Genomic DNA, 10371 nt, shown 5'->3' with positions numbered 1-10371 from the left:
AGGGCATTTTTTTTTTTTTAAAGATTGACTTAACATGTATAGTGTTATGCCTGCAGGCCAGAAGAGGGCACCAGATCTCATTACAGATCGTTGTGAGCCACCATGTAGTTGCTGGGAATTGAACTCAGGACCTCTGGAAGAGCAGTCAGCGCTCTTAATCTCTGAGCCATCTCTCCAGCCCCGGACATTTTTATTGTTCTCCAAATTTACATTTTTAAAAATTTATTTATTTATGTGCATTGATGTTTTTGCTTGCTTGTATGTCTGTGTGAGGGTGCTGGATCCTCTCTGCAACTGGGGTGGCAGACAGCTGTAAGCTGACATGTGGGTGCTGGGAATTGAACCCGGGTCCTCTGGAAGAGCAGCCAGTGCTCTTAACTGCTGAGCCATCTCTCCAGCCCCCTCCAAATTTACATTTTTAGCAAGTTGATTTCCATATCCCCAAAACACCTTGAGGAAACTTCCAAAGAGACAATGCCAAATGCAAATTCTCAATTAAGGAATATCACAGTGTGCTAGATTTTTCCCAAATAAGTTTTGCATATGCCTATACCCTTGGGAAACTCAAACAAGATTCACATAGAGAGCAACAAGAGAAATGAGGTGACCAAGAAAGAAAAGGTGGATTAAGGCTAGGTGCTAGCATTTTGGAGCCAGGCCAGATATAACTCAATGGGAATTCTCCTATCAGGGTTTCCCTGTGTAGCCTTGACCATCCTGGAACTTGCTCTATAGACCAGGCTAGGCTTGAACTCACAGAGATCCGCCTGCCTCTGCCTCTTGAGTGCTGAGATTAAAGGCATGCTGATTTTGTTTTTGTTTTGGAGGCAGGCTCTCACTTTGTATGCCAGGCTGGCCTTGAACTGGCAACTTCTGCTTTAGCCTTTGCTTTGCATGTGCTGGATTATGTGTATATGCCACCCGGCTCAGCATCTTACCCTTGTACTGACATCTCCCCATTCCCCTAAGGTTGAACATGTTTCCCTGCTGGAAACTGAAGTCAGGATGGGGATGTAGCTCGGTTGGTAGAATGCTTACCTAGTTAGTACACATGCAGCCATGGGTTCAAGCTCCAGCACTGTATTAGTGCCAGGTATGGTAGTGCGTGGCTTTAATCCCGGCATTTGGGAAGTGTGTGTGTGGGGGGGGCGGATCAAGAGTTTAAGATCTGCCGGGTGGTGGCGGCGGCGGCAGCAGCACTGAAGAGGCAGAGGCAGGGGGGATGTCTGTGAGTCCAGGACAGTTAGGGCTGTTACACAGAGAAACCCTGTCTTGAAAAGCCAACAAACGAACGAGCAAATGAAGAGTTCAAGATCATCTTTGTCTACACAGAGATTTCCAGACCAGCCTGGGCTGTAAGAGACCTTGAGGCAGAAAGAAAGAAAAAGTTGGAAGGAAGGAAGGAAGGAAGGAAGGAAAGAAGGAAGGAAGGAAGAAGGAGAGGAAGGAGGAAGAAGGGACTGGGGTGGACATGATTGTGTCTAGATCTTTGGGAGCATGTCTCATCGTTTTCTGAAAACACAATCTAAAAGGAAAAAGATTCAACTCCAGTGGCTTCTCATGAAGAGAAGTTTTCCTTACTGTCTGTGCCTGGTTTCCCACCGTCATTGTCAGGGGACAGAAGCAGTTTGCTCTCCGCCCTTTACACTACTAATACTCTGCTTAAAACAAAACAAAACAAAACAAAAAGCTGCTGCTGAGAAATAAAGAATGGCTTTTTCTTCCTTCCCCTGAAGACCTGCTATGTAGCCCAAGCTGTAGTTACTCTTCTTGTTTGTGTGACCACATCTGATAAAAAGCAACCTCAGGAAGGAAAAGTTTATCCTGGCTCATGGTTCAAGGGGACACAGTGTACCCCCGTGGGGGAGGCATGGTGTCAGGAGCAGGTGGTGGCTGTTCTCACTACATTTGCAGCCAGCAGAAACCACAGCTGCTACTCTGCTCGATTTCTCCTGTTTAATCCAAAGCTGAAACCTGGGTCATCCCCACTCAGTCAAATCTTTCTGGAAGTACCCTGCTAGACATACCCAGAGGTAGGGCTCTGTGATGGTCCTGAGGGAGACGGGTTGACAAGGACAATTAACCATAACATTGACCTTGAACCTTCAAGCCTCCTGCTTCACAACTCTAGGAGCCAATCACAGGTATGTGCCACTACCATACCTTCAATAGTATACTTTTTTGCCTTTTTTTTTTTTAAATACAAAGAGCTTTTTAAATTTATTCTATGTATTTTTATTATGTATACAATGTTCTGCCTACATGCATGCTTGCAGGCCAGAAGAGGGCACCAGATCTCATTACAGATGGTTGGGAGTCACCATGTGGTTGCTGGGAATTGAACTCAGGACCTCTGGAAGAGCAGTCAGCCCTTGCCTTGGTTTTTAGAAACTGCTTTTCTAATTGTGTGTGAGGGTGGATGGGTGGGAGAATATGTGGTGTATGTGTACATGTATGTATTGGGTGGGTTGTACATACCTGTGCATGTCCACATGGTGGAAGTTGGAGGAAGATATCAGATAATCCTGTATCACTTTCTGCCCCATTCCTTTGAAGCAATCCTCCTGTTGCTGCTCCCCACAGCACTGGGGTTATAGGCTATCTCAAGACCATTTCTGGGTTGGTTGGTACATGGGTGCTGGGATCCAAACTCAAAGTTATCATGGTTTGCACACTAAACACTCTTAACCACTCAGTAATCCCTCCAGGCCTCCATAATTTATGTTTTTAACATTTTTTTTATTATGTGTGTGGGTGCACATGTACCATGGCATGCAGGAGGAGGTAAGAATTTGGGAATTCTATCATTCTACCATGTATATCCTGAAGACTGGACTCAGGTTGTCAGTCTTAGCAGTAAACATCCTTCCTGGTGAGCTATCATGCTAGCTCTAACGTGTGCTTTTCCTTGTTTTCTTTTTGACAGAGGGTCTCACTCTGTAGCCCAGGCTGGCCTCACAGAGATCCACCTGCCTCTGCCTCCCGAGTGCTGGGATTAAAGCTTCTAATGAAGCTGGGCTGTGGTGGCGCACGCCTTTAATCCCAGCACTTGCAGAGGCAGAGGCAGGTGGATCTTTGTGAGTTCGAGGCCAGCCTGGGCTACAGAGCGAGATCCAGGAAAGGCGCAAAAGCTACACAGAGAAACCCTGTCTCAAAAAAAAAAAAAAAAAAAAAAAAAAAAAAAACCAAAAAACCAACAACTTCTAATGTATGTGCTGCTATGGGCTGGCCACTGTGACAGAGATGTACATATAAAAGACAAAATCCAGTCCTGGGAGCTATGTAGAAGCTGGTTTGGTTGCCTGGGTTCTGTGACTCCTGGCTCTGATGTTGACACATTCCTCGTCGGGTAGTGTGCCTTACATTCAGGGTAGTGTTTCATGCTTATTATCCCTTCAGCAAATCCTCACAGGAACCCTTCAAGGAGGCTCCACGGAAAATGAGGTCCAAGGGTTAGAGATTTAGATCAGTGTAGAGCTTCCCTAGGAAGTTCAAGGCTGTGGGTTACATCCCAGCACTGGGGGTAGGAGCTGGGGTGGGAGGGAGAGAGAGGTGAACATGATCAAGGTCACACAGCCATTAAGTGCTTGGGGAGGAAGCGATTACCATCCAGCTCTTGCCTGGCTTGCTTCAGAAACATCCAAGCTGTGAATTTAGAAGCTGTTAGCTCCCTTCCCAGTCTTCTGAGCCTCTCTCTCAGGTCACACAGTCTCATCCATGCTGAACCTGGGCACCTAGCCAAGTGACAGCCATTAAGCCTGTTTCATGTACTTGGCCTCCATCCAAGCTCAACGTCTTATTTCCTCTTGAAAGGGGCGCAGGGATACCACCTCCTTACCATGCAGTAAATAATTCCCGATCCTTTGCCATCTTTTTACACAACCCCCTTCCAGCCCTTTTCCCCAAATAGCATCACATTTCAAAGAACTCTGAGCTCTATTACTGGCAGGGCTTCTCACCTTGGCAATCACTGTTTCCCCAGGACACCAGGGGCTTATCTAATAAAGTTCTGTGGTTTTTGTTCTTTCCCATCCATGTGGTAGGCATTGGAATCCGGGGTCCTGTGCTTGCTCATTAAGTGCTATAGCACTGCTCCATAGTTCAAGTTAGACTGGAACTCCTAATGCCCCGCTTCTGCCACCTCCCAGGTGCTGGGATGAGAGGCCTACTACCCCATACCTGACTCCATAGTTTACCTACTACGTATGACAAACCTGGACAGTGTCACTCATGAATGTATTTTACGGGTGGAGAAACTGAGTCCTAAAGAGCCGAGTCACTTACACTGGGCCACTGACTAGATAAAGGAAGGAATTGGAATTCAAGCCCCAAATTGTCTATCCCTGAAATCTCTGTTGGATAGCCTGGAACTGTGCTGTTCCGTATGATAGCCAATAGCCACAGGTACCAACTCAAACATGAATTAATCAAAACTAAGTAAACAGGACTCAGTTTCTCAGTAGCTCTGGTGTCATTTTGGACTGCTAGCTGCTGTATTGTTTGGTGCCAATATAGAACATTTCCACCACAGCTACAGATCTGTCAGCCCTGTTCTAGAATGTCATAGAAGAAGGGAAACGGTCCTTTTGCCATGTCATGGAGAGCTGGGCCATGCTATTGGTCAACTCTGTAGGAAGTTCATTAGGAGTTCCTTCCTGTAGGCAAGTTCATAATAAAGACCAGGGATGCTGGCACAAGCCTTTATTTCCAGCGCTCAGGAGACAGATGTGAGTGGATCTCCATGAATATGAGGATAGCCTGGTCTACACTGTAAGTTCCATACATAGTGAGACCCTGTCTAAAAAATTCACAGTAAAGCCAGCCATAGTGGTCTAGGGTGATAGCTTGGTAAGTTATCTCCACGAGAGGCCATGGAGATCTGAGTTCAGTCCTCAGTACCCACATTAAAAAGCTGCATGGGGGCTGGAGAGTTGGCTCAGTTGTTAAGAGAACTTATTGCTCTTGCAGAGGACCAAGGTTCAGTTCCAGCACCCACATGGCAGCTCACAACTGTCTGTAACTCCAGTTCCAGTGGATCTAATACCCTCTTCTGACCTCGTTAGGAGCTAGGCAATCACATGGTGTACATTCCTATGTGCAGGCAAACACTCATACACATAAAATAATAAAATAAAGAAATCTAAAAACAAAATCCATGTGGTAGCATGCATTTGTAATCTGAGTGCTTGAGGGCAGAGGCAGATCCCAATAAAATCCTCTCTTTTATAAATTGCATTGGTCATGGGATTTTGTCAGAGCAATAGAAAAATAAGTAATACAAGGTCCCTGTCCTTTCTGTAATATGAAATGGATTAATCATCTCCCCCCATCTAGGAAGAATCACTCCTTAATTGGTTCAAACTTAAGAAACATCCTATGGATTGCCCCTACATATCTTTTTCCCAGAGTCTCAGGAAGAAAGCACCTTTAGACCATGATGCTTTCTTGACATCCATGATTGGCATATGGCCTGCTTGGACCCTATCATGATGAGGGTTACAATTATAATAAGCAACTGTTCCTAACTATAAATACAACTTCTCCACAACCTTCATTCAGGCGTCAGTAACTCAGCACAGGGAGTCAGTATCTTTGACAAGAGGCTCACTGGCAGGAGATGCAGTTCTCCAACTGGAGGTGATACAAAGTCAGTGCTTGCCCACAGAGCTATCACAGCTGAGAGGAGACATAAGCTCCCAAGGAACTCAGTTCTGAGCTAAGGTGGTATCAGTACCCATCCAGGCCAAGGCTCTAAAGATGTTCAGTATCCTAAGAAGGGGTTCAACTGGGAGATGCTTTGGGAGTCCACATACACACACCCTGCTCTCCTTCTGAAGGGATCACGCTTTTGGTCCAAACAGACCAGTAGTTCTCCGTCTTTCCCTCCTTTCTCCACTTTTCCCTCCTTTTATCTTCTCCCGTCTCCATTGCAGGTCATCATGGAACACTCCTCTTTTGTTCTACTGGCCTCTCCCTTTGAATGTATCCTTAACCCCTCCTCTGCTGACCCATATGACCTCAGAAAAAAGCATATTATATTTTGCTGAAATACTGCATGGCCCCAATACCAACTGGGATGTAGAAAAAGACAGGCCTCACATGGCAGCTTTAACTATAACCCTGCCCTTTAGTTAGATATTGACTATAAAAGGCAAGAAAAACAGTCTGAGATCTCACAAGTCCAGGCGTCCATTGCTCCATCACTGAGACACTTCCAGCCACAACAGAACCAGGAAAACCAAAGGGGTTTCAGAGGTTTTAGTCCATTATCATCAAGGTGGGGAGCATGATGACACATGGGCAGACATGGTGCTGGAGAAGTAGCTGAGAGTTCTACATCCAGATCAGCAGCCAGCAAGAAGAGGGAGCCTCTGGGCCTGGCTTGGGCTTCTCAAACCCCAAAGCCTACCGGTGACATACTTCCTCCAACAAAGCCACATGTCCTAATCTTTTCAAATAGTGCCATTCCTTATGAGCCTGTGGGGGCCATTTTCATCCAAACTACCACACCATCTTCTGACCTCTGTGGGCACCATGCATGTACACAGTACACATACATACATACATGCAGGCAAAACACTCAAGCATAATAAAATAAATAAATGTAGCTGGGCATGGTGGCACAAACCTTTAATCACATCTCTCAGGAGACAGAAGCAGGTTATCTCTGTGAGTGCAAGGCCAGCCTGGTCTACAAGCTGCAGGCTCAGATGTCTGCAGATGAGCATGCTAACTTGATGTCTAAGAGGTGAGACCAGAATCCTTCCACAGAGGAGGCAGATGGGCATGAAGAAGTCACAGAGTAGAACACAAAAGATAAATGAGAGAGACGAGGAGAAAACCAAGGAGAAAAATTATAAGCTGGGTTCACAAGGAACAACTCTAAATAATGAAGGTGTAGAAGGGTAAAAAAAAATGAAAGGAGAAAATTACTAAAGAAATAATACGTTTCCTGGGTGGTGGTGGTGCATGCCTTTAATCCCAGCACTCGGTAGGTGGACGCAGGCGGATCTCTGTGAGTTCAGGGCCAGCCTGGTCTCCAAAGCAAGTTCCAGGAAAGGTGCAAAGCTATACAGAGAAACCCTGTCTCGAAAGAAACAAAAAACAAAAACAAAAACAAAAACAAAAAGAAAGAAAGAAAAGAAAGAAATGATACATATCTAGATCAGAAGAATATAAATCTCTAAATGAAAGAACCCAACTAGCCTTGGATGGACAAAATGGAGAAGTATTTCAAATTGTTTTAATGTCATGGATAAATAGAACTATCTGAGGCTGAGGAGATGGCTTAATGGATAAACTGTTTGCCATGTAGGCACGAGGACTAGAGTTTGGATCCCTACGACCCAAGTAAAGCCATACACAATAGTATGCATCTGTAATCTTAGTATATCTGAGATGACATTAACAAGGCCGCTAGCCTGTATACTCAGCAGTGAGCCATGAGTAGTGACCTGCCTCAAGTAAGGAGAAAACAAACTTTAGCCAGGATTTCTATACCTGCAAAGCTGAGTCAGGCAAGCAGATTGCTGCCCCGGACTCTGTTTGTTCTTAGTTATGCACACATCCCCACTGTAATAATGCATTTGGCATCCTAGTTCATCACTTGCACACACAGCCATCTGTAAGCAATGCACCAAGCAATTCGGAACTCCCACGAACCCCTACCTTCATAGTCTACATATATGCCCATCTCGAACCCCTACCTTCATAGTCTACATATATGCCCATCTCTGAATAGTCTAAGTTTTCCTACCCCTAGTAACAATCAAATCTAGACAGTTTATTATATTCCAATGTGTTTCCAAGGTGTCCTGATATAAAGAGTTGAAGGGCCAATTGCATCTCAACTGGTTTTGGTTGCATACACAGACAATAGCATGTCCTTAATAAACTTTTAGGAAGAATTCTCTGGCCTCTGCACAACTGGACATGCATATGATTAAAATTAAATGCATTATGGAAAGGGACATTTGCAACAGATTAGGATGACTTACTTTATTAAACAAAAATAGAGAAACACTCATGCTCTGCACCTTAGTAGCCAGCTCCTCCTTTTCTTGAACTCCATAGGAGGAAGCTTCCAACCCTTTGTTCCTAATAAAGTCATCTTGCTTCATTTGCACACATAGGTAATGGTGGCACATACCTTTAATCCCAGCACTTGGGAGGCAGAGGCAGGTGGATGTCTGTGAGTTCAAGGCCAGTCTGGACTACAGAGAGAGTTCCAGGACAGCCAGGGCTGTTAAATAGAGAAACCCTGTCTCAAACAAACAAATGAATGAATAAAATAAAAAATAGGGGCTGTGTTGTTGGTTATTGTTTTTGCTCTTTCCTCTTTGGGTTCTTTGAGGGCCCGCCACCCAGCTCCTAAATAAATCACACGGAGACTTATTATTACTCACAAATGCCCAGCCTTAGCTTGGCTTGTTTCTAGCCAGCTTTTCCTAACTAATTATCCCATTTACCTTTTGCCTCTGGGCATTTACCTTTCTCTATTTCTGTATATCTTTTCTTTCCTTCTTATTCTGTGTCCTGTTGGGTAGCTGGGTGGCTGGCCCCTGATGTCCTCTTCTTTTCTCATTCCTTGATCTTCTCCGCCTAGGTTCCTCCTCCTTTTTATTCTCTCTGCCTGCCAGCCCTGCCTATCCTTTCCCCTGCCTTGGTATTGACGATTGGCTCTTTATTAGATCAATCAGATGTTTAGGCAAAGTAACACAGCTTTACAAAGTTAAACAAATGCAACATAAAAGAATGCAACACATCTTTGCATCATTAAACAAATATTCCACAGCGTAAACAAAGTGACACATCTTTAACTAATATTCCACAACAGGGATGGAGAGATCTCAGTAGTCAAGAGCACTTGCTATTCTTGCAGAGGACCTAGATTTGGTTCCCAGCACCCACATGGTGGCTCCAATTGTCTGTAACTTCAGTTTCAAGGAATCTGATGCCCTCTTCTGGCCTCCTTGGGTACCAAGCACACATGGGGTGCACAGGCATTCAAGCGGACAAGACACCCATACACATAAAATTAGAACAAAACAAAACAAATAAAAAGCCCTACCAAAACAACCAGTCTGAGTGTGAAGCTCAGGTGATTGAGTTCGCATCTAGCAATCGTGGTGCCCCAGGTTCCATCCTCAGCACCACATAAATGGGATGTGGTGCAACATGTGTCTGTAATGTCAGAACTTAGGCAGCAGCGGGAGGATCAGAAGTTCCAGGTTGTTTTTGCTTACGTAATGATTTCAGGCCATCCTGGAATGGGGGAGGGTGCAAATAGCAACAAAAAGAACTAATTAAGTGGGGGAATTTTGGTAATTATTAGCTCTAGAAAATACCAAAAGTTGTATGAAACATTATGTGTTATTTCCTTGACACACTAAAGCATTTGTAACCAGTACAGGTAAGCTTTACTTTAAGTCAGTTTAGTATCTTTCTGTTACATTCATTGTGTGTGTGTGTGTGTGTGTGTGTGTGCGCGCGCTGAGATCAGGCGACAACTTTAGTTGTTTCTTTCCTTCTACCCTGTGGATCCCTGGGCTCTTCAAGTTGTCAAATGCCTTTATCCATGGAGCCATCAGAGGTGCCATCTTTTTCCTACAATTGTATGTTGTTGTTTTTGTTTGTTTTGTCTTGGTTTTGGAGGCATATTTTAAATACATTTTAATAAATCTTATTTACTTATATTTTATATATGAGTGCTCTGCATGTATACCTGCATCCCAGAAGAGGGAGGCAGATCCTATTGTAGATGGTTGTGAGGCACCATGTGGATGCTGGGAATTGAACTCAGGACCTCTGGAAGAGCAGCCGTGCTGCTCTTAACCTCTGAGCCATCGCTCCAGCCCCCAAGACGGAGTTTGTGTATCCTTGGCGGTCCTTTTTAGACCAAGCTGGCCTCGAACTCAAAGAGATCCACCTGCCTCTGCCTCCGGAGTGCTGGGATTAAAGGTGTGCGCCACCACCGCCCAGCACAATAATGTATATTTGTTCTGATATTCGGGGAGGGGAGTCTCGCTGGGTAGTTCCATCTGGCCACAAACTTGCTCTAAGCCTGTCTCCACTTCCCAAGTGCTAGGAATACAGACAGGCGCGAGTCATCAAGCTCAACCGAGGCTTTTTGATTTGATGGAGAGAGTAGCAGGACTCTAGAGATGCTCTCAAGGGAGGTTGACGTGAGGTGTTTCAGGTTTTAAAATTATTATTTAGGTCATCTCGTCGGGAATGGACAGCCAGAGCAAAAAGTCTATAAACAGAGTAGGAGTGGCAAGTTAGGCTAAATATGACGGTGGCCTGGCTTTGTTTGTGGTGCTATCCCTTGTTGGCCAAGAAATGCGGGGATATTTGAAAGGCCGACCGAGG

The sequence above is a fragment of the Onychomys torridus genome, chromosome 4 (assembly GCF_903995425.1).
Source record: "Onychomys torridus chromosome 4, mOncTor1.1, whole genome shotgun sequence".
NCBI classification, from domain to species: Eukaryota; Metazoa; Chordata; class Mammalia; order Rodentia; family Cricetidae; genus Onychomys; species Onychomys torridus.
Note: the sequence above shows the minus strand (reverse complement) of the source record.